Genomic DNA, 19,133 nt, shown 5'->3' with positions numbered 1-19,133 from the left:
TTAAAATAGAAATATATTCTATTTTGGCTTTGACTAACATCTACCAATTTTTTGCCTCCTTGCCTTTTATGAATAACACACATACACACACACACACACACACACACACACACAAGAATACATGCTCAGCCAGTATGTTTTTCCAGGAGATAGTGGAGGACAGAGGAGTCTGGTATGCTGTAATCTAGGGGCTTGTAAAGAGGTGGGCATGACTTATTGACTGAACAACAGTATGCTTTGATAACTATCTCTTTCCAGATAGGAAATCTACGTTTTGGTCAGTAATTTGGAATATGTTGACATTCAACATATGTGGTCCCTCCCTTATTGGTCCCCAGGGAGGAAACCAGCTGACAGAAATCAAGATCTTCATCTACTCAAGAGTTGCACACATCAAATCGTAAATAGATGAATTTAGCAAATGCCAGAAACAACACTGAACTCAGGAGAGCCAACTAGGAAGAAATAAGCTGGGGCATCTCCAAGTCATAGAGGAGCCAGAAGAAAGTCAGACGTAAGGTGGGAGTGAATGGGATACCTGGATAAAGGAGATCAACTGGATGGTGATGAATGGAAACAAATTTTTGATGGTGAGCACACTGTAGTGTAGACAGAAGTAGAAATACAATGTTGCACACATTAAACTTTAAAAAAAAAGTCAGATGTGAATCTGGGCTAAAGAGAATACCATGGCAGACAAATGGAAAGAGATGTTTCTAAACAAGGTCTGTCCACGGATCTCATCAAGATTTGTCCATATTTTTTATCTCCCTTTTTGTCCATGTTGTGTCTCTCATAAAGTGGTAGAAGTTCATTGCTCCTTTAAGTGCTATTTATACACCTACTTAATTCATTTCGTTAATTCACTCATTAACCACCATTATTAGGAACATTACTAGGAACATAGTAGGTGTTAAGGATGCAAAAATGAGTTAAGTCAATATTTTCAGAGTAGCAAGTGAACCAACCATGCCCATCAATACACCTGTTCTTCATCATAACATAAAATGAAGCAATTAGAAAGCTCTAGCTCTGAATCAGTGTTACGGGCTATAAGAAAAGGGTACATTATTATGTGGTGTGCATGCTTATCAAAGTGCATTATAAACATATCATTAAGTATTTAAAATATAAAAGGTGCATATCTCAGCTTTACCAAGATATGATTACAAAATAAAGTCACCTGAATGTCCCAGACCTTACCAAGATGTACTGTTTGATAGACCTAAATAAAGTCACTGGTGTCTCAGACAGTAAATAATCTGTCAGGGTTTGATCCCTGGGTCACGAAGATCACCTAGAGAAGGGAATGGCTACCCACTCCAGTATTCTTGCCTGGAGAATTCCATGGACAGAGGAGCCTGGCGGGCTATAGTCCATAGGGCTGCAAAGAGTCGGACAGGACTGAGCAATGGAAGGGGGAAATAAAGTCATGCTTCTGATAATAAATTATTACATACTGAGTGCTCACTCATGAAATTAATTCTCTTCAATGTCTCTTTTCCACCCCCTTTCTATATACACACACATGCACATATATGCATTATTAGTACTATTATCTTTTGATTAAATCATTTGAGATAAGTTGCAAACACCATGACCTTTCACTTCTAAATACCTGGTCATTTATCCTAGACAACTAAATACTGAAGTACTCCTAAGGACAAGAACATTCTCTTACATAACCACAACTCAGCAATCAAACTCAGGAAATTGGCAACAGAGACACACTACTATTATCCAAAACACATCCCATATTCAAATTTTACCAAATATACCAATAAATTAAATGTCCTCGATGGCATTTATTCCTTGCATCCAGGGGTCAACCCCAGATCACACATTTTATTTGGTTGTTGAGTCTCTTGTCACCTTTGCTCCAGAATGACTTCTCAGTCTCTCCATGTCTTTTATGAACTTCACATTCTTGAGCACAGGCTCATAGTCTGTAGAATGTCCTTCCATTGGGTTCTCTGATTATCTTCCCAGGGTATTTTTCAGAGTTTTCTAGGGCGCTGCCTCATGTGTGATGTGGAGCCGGTCCTTCTGGTTCTTCTGTCTGGCTGGCTGACTTCACTGCCCTCCACGTGGCTGCTGCCACTGCTACCCTTGAACTTCAAGAGGAGGCTGGGTTGTCTCCTGCTGATGCCACCACTCGGATCCTTGCAGACCTCCAAGAAAGAGTGCTGCAGGTCCTAGCCTCTCACTCTAAACCCTGGGTAGTGCGTAAGCTGTGCGTAGTCATGTCAGACTCTTTTGTGAGACTCGCACAGACTGTAGCTCACCAAACTCCTCTGTCCATGGAGTTTTCCAGGCAAGAATACAGGAATGGGTTACCATTTCCTACTCCAGGGGAATTTTTCTGATCCAGGGATCAAACCTGTGTCTTCTACGTCTCCTGCATTGGCAGGCGGATTTTTTACTACTGCACCACCTGGGAAGCTGAGGGAAACCCTTGAAGATGCTCCTTAACTCTTCACAGCACACCTAAGGCCAGGCTATAACTTTTTAACAGAATTGCTTTCAATGCTTGAGGGTATCACAAGCATGTGTGCTAGTCACTCATTCGTGTCCGACTCTTTTGTGACCCCATGCACTCCTCTGTCCGTGGGATTTCTTAGGCAAGAATACTGCAGTGGGTCGCCACACCCTTCTCCAGGGTATCTTCCCAACCCAGGGATCAAACCCAGATCTTCTGCATTACAGGCAGATTCTTTACCATCTGAGCTACCAGGGAATCCTTTATCACAAGCATAACACAGAAAATAATGTCAAACAGCTACTGAGAAGTTAACTACTCTTGGGACTTCGCTGGTGGTCCTGTGACTAAGACTCCAAGCTCCCAATGCAGGGGGCCTGGGTTCCATCACGGGTCGGGGAACTAGATCCCACATGCCTCAACTGAGAGTTTGCATACCACAACTAAAGATCTCTCATGACACAACTAAGACCTGGGGCAGCCAAATAAATAAATAAATGAATTTTTTTAAAAAAATGAAAGAAAAGTTACGGTTCTTAGAGCTCACAGACTAAAACATGACCCCAGAGTCACTAAATAAAGTAGTTCCCACCTCCATATGGAAGGCTCAACTCACTCCACCACAAACGCCCCCATAATGTCCTTGCTAGGAAGTCCAGATTCAGCAATGTGCCAGGCCTGGGGGAAAAACACTGTCCTTGATGCCCTCGCTTCCTGATTTAGGTGGACTGTCTTCCCAGGATGAGCAATGCTAAGGAGACCCCCCTGCTTACCTGGGAACCTCACTTGTAAGCATTAGTTAGGCTCATCTAGCTAGGCAGGTCCCACTCTCCCACACCATGCTTACTAAAATTAGGCTGTCCGGTTTCACGCAACACTATACGTGGCCACCAAGAATCCAGCCTGGAAGGGCTACCACAAGGCAAATACAATTCCTTCAGAGCCGTTTTTTTCCTCCATCATGTGGTGCAGAGTAGTATGATCCTTGAGAAACCCCTACTACAGCCGGGTTTTCATTCCTGATTTCCCGTAAACAAATGCTTGGGTGCAAATCCATTGACACATCTCCCATGAACAACCAGCAATTTTCAGACATAAGAAATTCTAAATCTAGATTGAGAAAAAAAATTATAACCCTGTAGGAGCATAATTGAGCTTAAGATACACCCAATTTACATGACTAAATAGACTGTTCAAAGCATTTGCATTTGGGTTACTTCATCCCATTTTGGTCTTCTTTAAGAAAAACAGTGAGTACTTACTTGCCCTCATATCTATAGAATTAAAAGGCCCATTTAAATTATGTTTACAAAAACTGATTTAGCAGTTTGGCCCCAAAGGTAAATTCTAGTCTCTACCCAAGAGGTTGAAATGTCTTATAATTTCAAGACTGAAGGCTTTCTAGCCTCAACTATTTTTACTATTTCAAGGCAAATTTGCAGCTTCTTCAAATATGCCTTACCTTTCCAGCTTTGTCACCCCAGATCCTCTCCCATCTTGTGCTTCTGCCAAAAAAAAAATACTTTGCTGACTTGTGATTCCATCCCTCATCTTTTTACTTCCAGACTTCTGTGGGCCTCATGTCTTTAATACTCTCCCCACAGTGCTTCCCTGGTGGCTCGAAAGGTAAAGAATCTGCCTGCAATGCAGGAGACCCCGGTTTGATCCCTGAGTGAAGAAGATCCCCTGGAGAAGGGAATGGCTATGCTAAGTCGCTTCAGTCATGTCCGACTCTTTGTGATCCCATGGACTGTAGCCCACCAAGCTCCTCTATCCATGGGGAGTATTCTTGCCTGGAAAATCCCATGGACAGAGGAGCCTGGCAGGCTACAGTTCATGGGGTTGTGAAGAGTCAGACGTGACTGAGCAACTAACACTTTCATGACCCCAATCCCTCAAAATTTTACTCAGCCTTCAAAGACCTACTCAAATGTCATCTCTCAATCTTACCCATTGGATATGATACATCTTTTCTCTTAAAATCCCACAGCAGGGACTTCCCTGGCATTCCAGTGGTTAAGACTCAAAGTTTCCACTGCAGGGGGCACGGGTTTGATCCCTGGTCAGGGAACTAAGATCCTGTGTGTCATGCAGTGCGACCAAAAGAAAATAAATTAGATTGTGGTGATGGTTGCACAACATTATAAAAAAAGAAAAGAACTAATGTTTAATACTTAAAAAAAAATCCCATGGCACAATATTTGCATCTTCTTCTTTCTTATAGCAGTTATGTTCTACCTTATGCTGTAGTTACTAGGTTCATGTCTTATCTGTTCCACTTGATTTTTTCTGAGGCTGATGACAAATCCTTGCTCACATTTGTATATTCCCTGTTACCTCTCATGGTACCTTGTAAACAGTAGGTACTCAATATATTTTAGAGTTGAATTGAACTAAAACCTAGTCAATACAATATCTCACAGAAAACTGATAGCTCTGACCTAAATTACATCACATGGCAAATCTGAAAATATTAGTTTAAGAATGAAAGATGAAGTCTGTCGTCAATTTGCCAACCACAACTTTGGCTAAACACTAACAAAGACAGGCATTGTAAATAAAGCCCACTTCTAGTCAAAACTAATGGACATTTGATGACAGAGTAGAGCAACTGGATAGTAATGACTCCTGGGTTGGCAAGCTTGAGATTTATGAGAAAAGTATAATTCCCGCTAAATGAGCAATAAATTGCTTCTGTTCTCTCTGCTATTTTGTTGGCTATTCTGAAAGGAAAATAAAGTAGAAACAAGAACATAATAGACTAAACAAAGATCTTTAGAGACACATGTCTGGTGATGTTTTGGTCATTCAGTACAGTTCAGTCACTCGGTTGTATCCAATTCTTTGTGACCCCATAGACAGCAGCACACCAGGCTTCCCTGTCCATCACCAACTCCCAGAGTTCACCCAAACCCAAGTCCATTGAGTCGGTGATGCCATCCAACCATCTCATCCTCTGTCGTCCCCTTCTCCTCCCACCTTCAATCTTTCCCAGCATCAGGGTCTTTCCCAATGAGTCAGTTCTTCACATCAGGTGGCCAAAGTACTGGAGTTTCAGCTTCAGCACCAGTCCTTCCAATGAATATTCAGGACTGATTTCCTTTAGGATGGACTAGCTGGATCTCCTTGCAGTCCAAGGGACTCTCAAGAGTCTTCTCCAACAACACAGTTCAAAAGCATCAATTCTTCGGTGCTCAGCTTTCTTTATACTCCAACTCTCACATCCATACATGACTACTGGAAAAACCATAGCTTTGACTACATGGACCTTTGTTGGCAAAGTAATGCCTCTGCTTTTTAATATGCTGTCTAGGTTGGTCATAGCTTCTCTTCCAAGGAGCAAGCGTCTTTTAATTTCATGGCTGAAATCACCATCTGCAGTGATTTTGGAGCCCCTCAAAATAAAGTCAGCCACTATTTCCACTGTTTCCCCAACTATTTGCCATGAAGTCATGGGAATGGATGCCATGATCTCAGTTTTCTGAATGTTGAGCTTTAAGCCAACTTTTTCACTCTCCTCTTTCACTTTCATCAAGAGACTCTTTAGTTCTTCTCTTTCCGCCATAAGGGTGGTGTCATCTGCATATCTGAGGTTATTGATATTTCTCCCGGCAATCTTGATTCCAGCTTGTGCTTCATCCAACCCAGCATTTCGCATGATGTACTCTGAATATAAGTTAAATAAGCAGGGTGACAATATACAGCCTTGACGTACTCTTTCCCTATTTGGAATCAGTCTGTTGTTCCACGTCCAGTTCTTACTGTTGTTTCTTGACCTGCATGCAGACTTCTCAGGAGGCAGGTCAGGTGGTCTGGTATTCCCATCTCTTGAAGAATTTTCCACTGTCTGCTGCGATCCACGTAGTCAAAGGCTTTCGCATAGTCAATAAAGCAGAAGTAGATGTTCTTCTGGAACTCTCTTACTTTTTTGATGATCCAACAGATGTTGGCAATTTGATCTCTGGTTCCTCTGCCTTTTCTAAATCCAGCTTGAATATCTGGAAGTTTATGGTTCATGTACTGTTAAAGTCTGGCTTGGAGAATTTTGAGCACACTTTGCTAGCGTATGATATGAGTGCAACTGTGCAGTAGTTTGAACATTCTTTGGTATTGCCTTTCTTAGGGATTGGAAGGAAAACTGATCTTTTTTGGTCCTGTGGCCACTGCTGAGTTTTCCAAATTTGCTGGCATATTGAGTGCAGCACTTTCACAGCATCATCTTTCAGTATTTGAAATAGCTCAACTGGAATTCCATCACCTCCACTAGCTTTGTTCGTAGTGCTGCTTCCTAAGGCCTACTAGACTTAGCCTTCCAGGATGTCTGGCTCTAGGTGAGTGATCACACCATTATGGTTATCTGGGTCATGAAGATCTTTTTTGTATAGTTCTCCTGTGTATTCTTGTCATCTCTTCTTAATATCTTCTGCTTCTGTCAAGTCCATATCATTTTTGTCCTTTATTGTGCCCATCTTTGCACAAAATGTTCCCTTAGTATCTCTAATTTTCTTTCCCATTCTATTGTTTTCCTCTATTTCTTTGCGTTAATCACTGAGGAAGTCTTTCTTATCTCTCCTTGCTATTCTTAGAACTCTGTATTCAAATGGGTGTATCTTTCCTTTTCTCCTTTGCCTTTAGCTTCTCTTCTTTTCTCAGCTATCTGAAAGACCTCCTCAGACAACCATTTTGCCTTTTCACATTTCTTCTTCTTGGGGATGGTCTTGATCACCGCCTCTTGTGCAATTTCTGGCACCCTACCAGACTTATTTTGAACTACCAGACTTGTTCAAAACAGAAAGGAGTACATCGAGGCTGTATATCGTCACCCTGCTTGTTTTACTTATATGCAGAGCACACCATGAGAAATGCCAGGCTGGATGAAGCACAAGGTACAATCAAGTCTAGGTTTGTCATAGCTTTTCTTCCAAGGGGCAAGCGTCTTTTAATTTCATGGCTGCAGTCACCATCTGCAGAGATTTTGGAGCCCCCAAAAATAAAGTTTCCAAATGTTTCCATTGTTTCCCCATCTATTTGCCAGGAAGCGATGGATGCCATGATCTTCGTTTTTTGAATGTTGAGTTTTAAGCCAGCTCTTTCACTATCTTCTTTCACTTTCATCAAGAGGCTCTTTAGTTCCTCTTTGCTTTCTGTCATTAGGGTAGTATCATTTGCATATCTGAAGTTGTTGATAATTCTCCTGTCAATCTTGATTCCAGCCTGTGCTTCATCGAGCACAGCATTTTGCATGATGTGCTCTGCATATAAGTTAAATAAGCAGGGTGACAATACACAGCCTTGATGTACTTCTTTCCCAGTTTCAAACCAGTATGGTAGTTCAAAATCAGTCTGGTAGGGTGCCAGCAATTCCACCTGCTCTGCTCTACTTAAGAACTGCGTGCCTGAATGGCCCTCAAACTCCCCTGCAGTATTAAGAGTTCAAGAAGTTGCATCAGATTGTTGGCAGAGCACTCAGACAGAAACACGGGTCAGGAGGGAGAGGGAAGAGACAAGACGGGATGTGCTGTCAAAAGTGCTTAAGTGCCAGGTGTGGAGGCATGGAGGGTCTGGCCCCAGGACCAGGAACTCAATCTATGCCTCTACCCTGTGACTCATCTGAGCTCTTCCCACAACACTGTAGTGGAAAGTTATAGAGATCACAAGGTTCTAGGGAGCCCTTCTAATGCACCACTTTGGGGATCCAAGATTTTTATATTAATGCCCAAGAGGGTGGGATTTATAGAGAAAGAGAGCACTATTCATTTGTCTGCCTTCAGCTGCAGGGGCAAGAAAGCAAAAATACAAGTTATTCACCTAGAAAACTGAATGATTTCAGGGTAGAAAACTTCAAACATGAATGAATTCAGTAGTTTGACCCTCCCTGTCAAAAGCTAGCCTCTTTTTTTCTTCCTTGGGTCTGACTTCATTCTCAGGCTGACTCCATGCCCAGGCATACTTCCTATGTCTTTCTAAGAGGAGAAAGAGCTTATTTCTCAGTAATTCCAACAAAGATCTCAGGTCTGGCTCTGTTTGGACTGGTTTAGTCATATGTCTTCTTGTTGTTTAATTGTTTAGTCGCTAAGTCAGGTTCGACTCTTTTGCAGTGCCATGGACCGTAGCCTGCCAGGCTCCTCTGTTCATGGCATTTTCCAGGCAAGAATACTGGAGTGGGTTGCCATTCCCCTCCAGGGGATCTTCCCAACCCAGGGATTGAACCTACATCTCATGCATGTCCTGCATTGCAGGTGGATTCTTTACCACTGAGCCACTGTGGATATAATTATATGCATATATGTATCTATGGATTCATCAATATATATACACTGTGTATTGATCTGATGTTGCAGATGGCATGTCACTCATAATTTGGGGGGTTGTAATGATTACAGTGTTAAACTGTAGCCATTCATTCCTTGTAACGTTTATAATTAACAATCATATAGCATTTACCTGTCTCAAGCCTTGTTCTGAGTATTTTCCTGATGTTAGCTCAATTAATTCTCACAACAATTCTATGAGACAGTGCAGAGCTCCCCAAGAGATCTCCTTTGGCTCAACCAAACTCTCCAACTCACCAAGTGACAATGGCCCACCAGCATATTCAGGATACAGGAGAGGAACCAAAGCTCACCAGCTGGGCGCTTCAGACACTTCTCTTCCAGGGCAGTTCTTGAAACAGTCCAAAGACCTGGGGGCAGGAAAGAGTCCCACGTGGGTTCAGTGCAAGATCTGCTTGTCTTAGAAGCCTCATTCTTCACCAGAGCCAATACCTCTGGCAGGGCTTTCCCCCGTTTTAATTAATAGATGTATTTTAGAGTTTTAAGTTTCAGAAAAACTGAGAAGAAAGTACAGTTCACATATACTCAGTCCTATTACACATAGGTAGGTAGGTAGGTTTAGCCCCCAAGTCGTGTCCGACTCTTGCGACCCCTTGGACTGTGGCCTGCCAGGCTCATCTGTCCACAGGATTTCCCAAGCAAGAATATTGGAGTGGGTTGCCATTTCCTCCTAAACCTGGGTCTCCTGCATTGCAGGCAGACTATACCAGCAGAGCCACTAAGGAACCCCATACACACATAGTTTCCCTTACTGTTAACATCTTACATTAGTGTGGTCCATTTGTTACACTTGATGAATAAATGAAGACACACTGTTATTAACTAAAGTCCTAGAATACTATCAGGGTTCACTCTGGGAGTACATTCGTTGGTTTTGACAAATGCATACTGTCATACATCCATCATGGTAACCTCATACAGAGTAGTTTAACTATTTTAAAACCCCCATGTATTTCACTTCTTCATCCTTCCTTCTTCCCTCAGATGCCTGGTAACCACCGATATTTTCATTCTCTCCATTTTGCCTTTTCCATAGTGTCATGTAGTTGCAATCATATAATATGTAGCCTTTTCAGTCTTCTTCATTTAGCAATATGCTTTGAACATCTCTCGATGTCTTTACCTGGTTTAGTAACTCATTTCTTTTTATTGCTGAGTAACATTCCACAGCATGGATGTACCACAGTGTGTCTACCCATTCACCTACCAAAGCATTTGGTTGTTTCCAAGTTTTCACAGTTGTGAACAAAAGCTGCTATAAACATTCATGTATAGGTTTTCGGGTGGGCCTAAGCATTCAGCTCATTTGGGTAAATACCAAAGAGCATGATTCCTGGATCATATCTCCTGTAGGATTTTTATAGACAGAACTACAAAGATCCTGAAAAGTGCAAGCCTAGTTTTAAGGGTCACCATACTCAGGGAAGCCCAGAGTTTGGCATGCCCATAAATGCCCATCAGACATTCATAGATTTTTTTCTACTTCATTCCAGTCCAGATGCAATTTACCATTCAGGGTTCATTGTTACCATGAAGAACAATGTCTAATAACACAGTTGACATTTCTACTTTCATCGGTTGGATAGTCAACTAATGTTTTAGTCTCACAGATGGATAATAGGTTTTGTTAAACCCTCTGCTCACAGCTATGTATTTTTATTTCCTCCACTTTTCAAATGAAGAAACCAAGGCTCAGAGAGTACCCAAGATCACATAGCTGGCAAAAAGTGAAACCAAGAATTAGATGGAGGCATTTGACCCCAGAGCCTGTGCTGCTAAACATTGTGTTATACTGCCTCAAGCATTACTTGCCTTCTTATAAATGGAGGTAATGTTTATGTAAATAAGTCATGGGTTAATACGCCTAGAGTATTAGATTATGAGCCTGTTACCATGAAAGTTGCTGTCAGGCTGATTTTATCTAAAGGCCTCTCTATCCCTGTGCTCCGGGGGAAATTTTTTTCAAAGCCTCTCATTTTCAGAGGGTGGGGAAGTCCCCAGGGTTTCTGGGGACTCTCACCCACTTAAGGCCTCCAGATCTCCTCTGACTCAGGCCCTAGCATCAGAACTCATTGTCTCTATTTTATTTCCCACAAAAACCATGATGCAGAATTTGGCTGCTTTACTGGTTTTCATGAGAAATGCTGTCACTTCGAGCTTTTGTGATTTTGTAAAATTTCCTGAAGGTGTATGAGGTCACTGAGTCACCTTGCTTAGTTCATCATATTCCAGAAAACATGACTTTTGTTCAAGTTCATTTCCCTTCTCTTCCTTTCCCTCCCTTCTCCTTCTGCGTCACCTCAATTGCAAATAAATCTCTTTTGACTCTTCTTTCCTCAGAAGACTTCAAAGCATCTATACCCTCCCAGGGAAGTATTGCTTTTTCTCTACAGGTTTCCAGGGACTATATCCATAAGAAAGGGTACATTTGTTATATAATAATTTTTCGCATCTCACTATATTACAATCGATTTAGCTGATTAGCAGTCCATTCTGATAGGGCTTCAGTGACTCTATTTGATAACAATGATACAATGACCAAAACATCTGGAAAAGAAGAGGAAGCTAAAGGCAAAGGAGAAAAGGAAAGATATACCCATTTGAATACAGAGTTCCAAGAATAGCAAGGAGAGATAAGAAAGACTTCCTCAGTGATCAATGCAAAGAAATAGAGGAAAACAATAGAATGGCAAAGACTAGAGATCTCTTCAAGAAAATTAGAGATGCCAAGGGAACATTTCGTGCAAAGATGGGCACAATAAAGGACAAAAATGGTATGGACCTTACAGAAGCAGAAGATATTAAGAAGAGATGGCAAGAATACACAGAAGAACTATACAAAAAGGATCTTCATGACCCAGATAACCACGATGGTGTGATCACTCACCTAGAGCCAGACATTCTGGAATGCTAAGTCAAGTAGGCCTTAGGAAGCATCACTACGAACAAAGCTAGTGGAGGTGATGGAATTCCAGTTGAGCTATTTCAAATCCCAAAAGATGACACTGTGAAAGTGCTGCACTCAATATGCCAGCAAATTTGTAAAACTCAGCAGTGGCCACAGGACTGGAAAAGGTCAGTTTTCATTCTAATCCCTAAGAAAGGCAATGCCAAAGAATGTTCAAACTACTGCACAATTGCATTCATCTCACACGTTAGCAAAATAATGCTCAAAATTCTCCAAGCCAGGCTTCAACAGTACATGAACCGTGAACTTCCAGATGTTCAAGCTGGATTTAGAAAAGGCAGTGGAACCAGAGATCAAATTGCCAACATCCACTGGATCATCAAAAAAGCAAGAGAGTTCCAGGAAAAACATCTACTTCTGCTTTATTGACTATGCCAAAGCCTTTGACTGTGTGGATCACAATAAACTGTGGAAAATTCTTAAAGAGATGGGAATACCAGACGACCTGACCTGCCTCCTGAGAAATCTGCATTCAGGTCAAGAAGCAACAACTAGAACTGGACATGGAACAACAGACTGGTTCCAAATAGGGAAAGAAGTACGTCAAGGCTGTATATTGTCACCCTGCTTATTTAACTTATATGCAGAGTACATCACGTGAAATGCTGGATTGGATGAAGCACAGCTGGAATCAAGATTGCTGGGAGAAATATCATTAACCTCAGATATGCAGATGATACCACTCTTATGGCAGAAAGCGAAGAGGAACCAAAGAGCCTCTTGATGAAAGTGAAAGAGGAGAGTGAAAAAGCTGGCTTAAAACTTAACATCCAGAAAACTCAGATCATGGCATCTGGTCCCATCTGCTGCTGCTGCTAAGTCACTTCAGTTGTGTCTGACTCTGTGCGACCCCATAGATGGCAGCCCACCAGGCTCCCCCGTCCCTGGGATTCTCCAGGCAAGAACCCTGGAGTGGGTTGCCATTTCCTTCTCCAATGCATGAAAGTGAAAAGTGAAAGTGAAGTTGCTCAGTCATGTCCAACCCTTAGTGACCCCATGGACTGCAGCCCACCAGGTTCCTCCGTCCATGGGATTTTCTAGGCAAGAGTACTGGAGTGGGGTGCCATTGCCTCTGGTCCCATCATTTCATGGCAAATAGATGGGGAAACAATGGAAACAGTGGGTAACTTTGTTTTGGGGGCTCCAAAATCACTGCAGATGGTGACTGCAGCCATGAAACTAAAAGACGCTTGCTCCTTGGAAGAAAAGCTATGACCGGCCTAGACAGCATATTAAAAGCTTAGACATTTCTTTGCCAACAAAGATCCGTACAGTCAAAGCTATGGTTTTTCCAGTAGTCATGTACGGATGTGAGAGTTGGACTATAAAGAAAGCTTTATAGAGTGCTGAAGAATTGATGCTTTTGAACTGTGATGTTGGAGAAGATTCTTGAGAGTCCCTTGGACTGCAAAGAGATCCAACCAGTCCATCCTAAAGGAAATCAGTCCTGAATATTCATTGGAAGGACTGATGCTGAAGCTGAAACTCCAGTACTTTGGCCACCTGATGTGAAGAACTGACTCACTGGAAAAGACCCTGATGCTGGGAAAGATTGAAGGCAGGAGGAGAAGGGGTGACAGAGGATGTGATTGTTCGATGGCATCTCTGATTCAATGGACATGAGTTTGAGCAAGCTCCAGGAGATGGTGAAGGACAGGGAAGCCTGGCATGTTACAGTCCATGGGGTCACAAAGAGTCAGACACGACTGAGTGACTGAACAGCAACAACCAGACTGAAGAGACAAAAGTGAGTCTCCAGCAACAGGATGTGAAACTGGAAACTCCCAGCCTGACCATCCTGTGCCTTCCAAGCTCAGCTCCTATTTATCGATTTGATTTGACTCATGTTCTTGTCTGTCTTAACTCTTGGTTAATCGCAACTCTCTTCTATTAAAAAAAATTTATTTTTAATTGGAGGATAATTGCTTTACAACATTGTTTTGGTGTCTGCCATACATCAACATGAATCAGCCATAGGTATATATACATCCCCTTCCTCTTGAACCTCTCTTCCTCCTCCCACCCAATCCTACCCTTCTAGGTTGTCACAGAACCCTGGGTTGAGCTCCCTGAGTCATACAGCAAATTCCCACTGTGTATCTGTTTTACATGAGTAGCGTCTATGTTTCCATGCTACTCCCTGAATTCGTCCCACTCTCTCCTTCCCCTACTGTGTCCACAAGTCTGTTCTCTATGTCTGAATTGCATCTCTCCTCTTAATATGGTTTTACTCGTACACTTTGGCACATACTCTTACACCGCCTGGGGTAATGATTTTTTAAACTTCCCTTGATGCTTTGGATCCTCTTCATTCCTCTAAGTTGTCCCTGGAAGAAGGCAGGTCTTGTACATTCTGTTTCAGCCTGATGCATGGGACCTGGACACTGGTGAAGTCTAATTACTATGAAATAGAGCTACTTGGTTTACTCTGACTCAAGCTCACAATGTATCAGTGTGTCTCTGACCTGCACCGAAAGACAACTTGGGAATTCTTTCCCTCCCTTGCCAGGGTTCCAGTCGACCTCTGGAGTTTTGCATCCTGCTCAGAGGACTGTCCTCATGCAGTGATCAGATGTGTACTGGGCAAAGTCTAAAGCACATGCAGGGGATTTCTCATTTACATGAGGAATTAATGGGTGATGGATGAGATCTTGAAGCACAAACTGAAAAATATTCTTACTCATGTAATGGAGCAATTTTCTTTAATATGTTAACCCATTTAGTCCAGCACACTTTCTGGATACTTTCTTGGTGTCCCTTTCAGGAACCATACCTCCAATCTACTGGATGGACACACTCTGGGCAACCAGGTGATCTTTTAGATAACTATGATGGTAGAATTCAGGTGTAAGATACATGAAACAAATAGTAACAGCAAAAACATACTGAACATCTTCTATATGCAAGGCACAAGAGAGGTGCTAGTGGTTCAAATCGTAAAACATTGAATTAAAATATTATCACATAATATGTATAAAATAGATAACCAATGAGAACATACTGTATAGTACAGGGAACTCTACTTAATGCACTGGGGTGACCTGAATGGGTAGGAAGTCCAAAAGGGAGGGTATATATGTGTGTGTGTATATATATATATATATACACACACACACACATATATATACACACACATATATATATACACACACACATATATATACACACACATATATATATATGTATAGTTGATCCACTCGCTGTACAGTAGAAACAAACACAATATTGTAAAGCAACTATAAGTGTTAGTCGCTCAGTTGTGTCCGACACTTTGCAACCCCACGGATTATATCCTGCCAGGCTCCTCCGACCGTGGGATTTCTCAGGCAGGAATAACTAGAGCGGGTAGCCATTTCCTTCTCCAGGGGATCTTCTTGACTCAGGGATTGAACCCAGGTTTCCTGCATCACAGGTAGATTCTTGACTATCTGAGCTGTGAGGGAAGCCCATAAAGCAACTATATTCCTATAAAAGTTAATTAAAAAAATAAAGCATTATCAAAAATTGTGAAATGTTCTTTGAACAAAAAGCACAGGAGGCAGAGACAGAATAACAGGGGAAAATGACCATTCAGGGAAGGCCTTTCTGAGGAGGTGATGTGAATTAGGGAAAAAAAAAAATGAGAAGACAATGATCATGTAAGCAGTTGAAGGAAGGGAGAATGTTACAGCCAGAAAGAACAGCATATGCAAACTCCCTGGGGAAGGTGTGTTGAAGAAACAAAGAGAATCAGAGTTGCTGATGGATAGTGAGCAAGGGGCAGAAGAACCAAAGACGAAGTGAGATATGGTTAGTGGCAGGAGGGAAGGCTGTAGAGAGCTTGCATATAATTCTATCTGAAATAATGAAGCCACTGAAATGGGAGAATATCATGAAATGATTGAAATTCCAAGTCATCCTTGTTTCGAAGTGCATGGAGAATAGGTCATAGGACACAGAAGAGAAAGCGAGGTTTCTCCATCCTCTTGGTGGTTGAATCAATACGACTTCCTGCTGGATTCTATCTGAGAAGTGAGCAAAAGGGAAAGCAAGTATGACTTAGATTTCTCGATTGAAAGTCTTAGTTAATGACACCATCACGGGGAAACCTGAGGGGAGAACACACTTGCAAGAAAGAGCGGAAATGCATTCGGGTTTTGGAATTAAGTTTCAGCTGTGTGTGAGACAGACAGAAGGGGAAGTCCAGTGGGAAGCCAGAAGACACACCTGGAACCTGGAAGGGGAAGTCTGATCTGGAGGAAGGGATTTGGGAGTTATCAACATACAGATGGCATTTCAAGCTGTGGGATACATAGAAATCTATTTTACTTCTATACACTCATAACAAAAGATCAGACAGAGAAATTAAAGAAATGCTCTCCTTTACCATCCCATCAAAAATAATGAAATACCTAGGAATAACCTACCTGAGGAAGCAAGAGATCTGTACTCCAAAAACTACAAAATGCTGGTGAAAGAAAGCAAAGATGACATAAACAGATGGAAAGATATACCATGTTCTTAGATTTGGAGAATCAATATTGTCAAAATGAGTATACTACCCAAGATTTGATGCAATCCCTATCAAATTACCAATGGCATTTTTCACAGAATTAGAACCAAAAAAAAATATTAAAATTTGTATGGAGACATAGAAGATCCCAAATGCCAAAGCAATCTTGAGGTGGGAAAAACAGAGCTAGAAGAATCAGGCTCCCTGACTTTAGACTATACTGCAAATCTACAGTCATCAAAACAGTATGGTACTAGTACAAAAATAGAAATATAGATCAACGGAATAGGACAGAAAGCCTAGAAATAAACCTATGCACCTATGGTGAATTAATCTACAAAAAAGGAGGCCAGAATATATAATGGAGAAAAGATAGTCTCATCAATAAATGGTGCTGGGAAAACTGGACAGCTACATGTAAAAAAATGAAATTAGGACATTCTTTAACACCTTACACAAAAATAAACTCAAAATGGATTAAAGAAAAATATAAGACTATATACTGTAAAGCTCTTAAGAGGAAAAATAGAAGACCCTTTGACATAAATCACAGCAATATGTTTTTTGACCCATCTCCTAGAGTAATGGAAATAAAAACAAAAATTAACAAATAAAAATAAACAAAACAAAAAAACCACAAACAAAACAAAAAGGCAACCTACAGAATGGGAGAAAATATTTGCAAATGTTGAGACTGACCAGGAGTTAATCTCCCACATTTACAAACAGCTGAATGACTCAGCAGGTAAAGAATCCACCTGCAATGCAGGAGACACAGGAGACACGGGTTCAATCCCTGGGTTAGGAAGATCCCCTGAAGAAGGAAATGGCAACCCACTCCAGTATTCTTGCCTGAAAAATCCCATAGACAGAGGAGCCTGGCAGGCTACAGTCCATGGGGTTGCAAAGAGTCCAACACAACTGAAGCGACTTAGCACACATGTGGTTCAATATAAAAACAAACAAACAAACAACCCAATCAAAAACTGGGCAGAAGACCTAAACAGACATGTCTCAAAAGAAGAAATAGGGATGGCCAAGAGACACATGAAAAGATGTCAGCATCACTAATTATTAGAGAAATGCAAATCAGAGCTACAATGAGATATCACCTCACACCAGTCAGAATGGCCATCATCAAGAATTCTATAAACAATAGTAAATACTGGAGAGAGTGTGGAGAAAAAGGGACCCTTTTACACTGTTGGTAGGAATGTAAATTGGTATAGCCATTATGGAGAATGGCATGGGGGTGCCTTAAGAAACTAAAAATAGAGCTACCATATGATACAGCAGTCCTACTCCTAGTCACATATCTGGAGAAAAACATGGTTCGAAAGGATACATGCACCCCAATATTTACTGCAGTGCTGTTTACAAAAGCCAAATCATCGAAGGAACATAAATGTTCACCAACAGATAAATGGATAAAGAAGATGTGTTACATATATACAATGGGATATTACTCAGCCATTAAAAAGAATGAAATAATGCCATTTGCAGCAACATGGATGGAACTGGAGAGTGTCATACTAAGTGAAGTACGTCAGACAGAGAAAGAAAAATATTGTAAGATATTGCTCATAGGTGGAATCTAAAAAAATTATATAAATGAACTTATTTACAAAACTAAAACAGACTCACTGACTTAGAGGATGAATTTTTTGGTTACCAGGGAGCAAGAGCACAGTGGAGGGCAAGGAGGCAGTATAGATTAGGAGTTTGAGTTTGACATGTCTACTCTGCTATATTTAAAACAGATAATAACCATGGCCTACGGTATAGCACAGGGAACTCTGCTCAATACCCTGTAATAACCTAAATGGGAAAAGAATTTGAAAAAGAATAGACACACGTATATGTGTAACTGAATCACTTTGCTGTATACCTGAAACTAACACGGAATTGTTAATCAACTATACTGCAATTAAAAAATAAAATAAAACCATGGTAACAGGTGAGGTCCCCAGGAGACTGTGTGGTAGGAAACTAGGAGAGAAGGGCCCTTGGGCCCGGCCCCTCCCCTCAAGTCTTCTTCATAGTTCCTAGTCCTTCCCTCTTTAGGCTCTTCCGTAAGCAAAAGATAGAGTGCCCCTCTTCCCTCTCACTAAGGAACCTAATGGCCTCTGAACAACTGAGGCAGTCCTGGTCATCCTCTCAGAAAGCCTAGGCCTTAAGCCTGGCCCCATACTTCTGTCTTTTACTCTTTGAGATAAGTTTCTTCCCCAAGCTTCTCAGATGGACAAATGATCTTTATGCTCAGAAAAGAAAAGAAGGAAGGAAGAAACCCCAAACAACATTGCTGTCAATGCCCAGCTAAGCAACTACATCAACTAACAAACACTAGCCTGAGCTCTCAGAAAGGAGATTACTTCACTGTCCAAGTCTCGAGCGATTGTCTGCTGTACCGCTATTGGTCTTGGGGTGAATCATGCTTCCAGACTGCTCTGCTGCGCTGGGGCAGTGTTTCAGGGTGTAGCATGGATCGCATGCAAGGCTGAAACAAGATACCTTGACTGGCTCAGGGCCAACCACAACCACCCTGGATAAGCGTCTGTTTCATTGAAAGTGGGTCATGAAGCTGACAGCGCACCTGTAAAGACATCACGTATCCTTCTGTGTGGTGTGTGAGCTTCAAAGAGTCCATCGTGTAATTATCTGCTCTCCTTATGTGAAATGGTCAGGATCTTCTCTTATCTCTCTGTGGAAACTCCCTCCTCTTGGCAGACTCACCCTCTTGCCTTCTCCCACCAATAGCTCCCAGACTGAGCTGGGAATGAATTCCTATTCCAGAAAGAAGCAAACAGGAAGTGTCCCGGTTGTGGCTGTGGATTACCCGCAACACTGGGGTTTCCTTTCAGT

The 19,133-nt window shown here is 41.6% G+C and overlaps 1 protein-coding gene and 1 long non-coding RNA gene across 5 annotated transcripts in view; one reads left to right on the top strand and one right to left on the bottom strand.

Moving 5' to 3' along the window:
• PDE7A (phosphodiesterase 7A) overlaps positions 1–19,133 on the bottom strand; it is a 600,339-nt gene that overhangs the window by 179,065 nt on the left and 402,141 nt on the right. The window contains exons 7-8 of one of the 3 annotated variants that reach the window (XM_081503289.1): positions 9,105–9,161; positions 3,942–3,984 (exon numbers count right to left, since the gene is read on the bottom strand). The exons of 1 other annotated variant lie outside the window; for it this stretch is intronic. The gene's annotated coding sequence lies outside the window, so the exon portion shown is untranslated. Of the gene's footprint in view, positions 1–3,941; positions 3,985–9,048; positions 9,162–19,133 lie in introns of all 3 variants that reach the window. One more of the 3 variants, XM_081503288.1, reaches the window with a different exon arrangement.
• The window catches only part of LOC145510985 (uncharacterized), a 117,063-nt gene that overhangs the window by 66,561 nt on the left and 31,369 nt on the right, over positions 1–19,133 (top strand). For both annotated transcript variants that reach the window (XR_014057349.1, XR_014057353.1), the window contains exon 4: positions 339–590. This is a non-coding gene — a long non-coding RNA (uncharacterized LOC145510985). The remainder of the gene's footprint in view (positions 1–338; positions 591–19,133) is intronic.

The sequence above is a fragment of the Giraffa tippelskirchi genome, chromosome 6 (assembly GCF_054371585.1).
Source record: "Giraffa tippelskirchi isolate mGirTip1 chromosome 6, T2T-mGirTip1v1.2.pri, whole genome shotgun sequence".
Taxonomy (NCBI): domain Eukaryota; kingdom Metazoa; phylum Chordata; class Mammalia; order Artiodactyla; family Giraffidae; genus Giraffa; species Giraffa tippelskirchi.
Note: the sequence above shows the minus strand (reverse complement) of the source record. Positions and strands in the feature narration are given on the sequence as shown.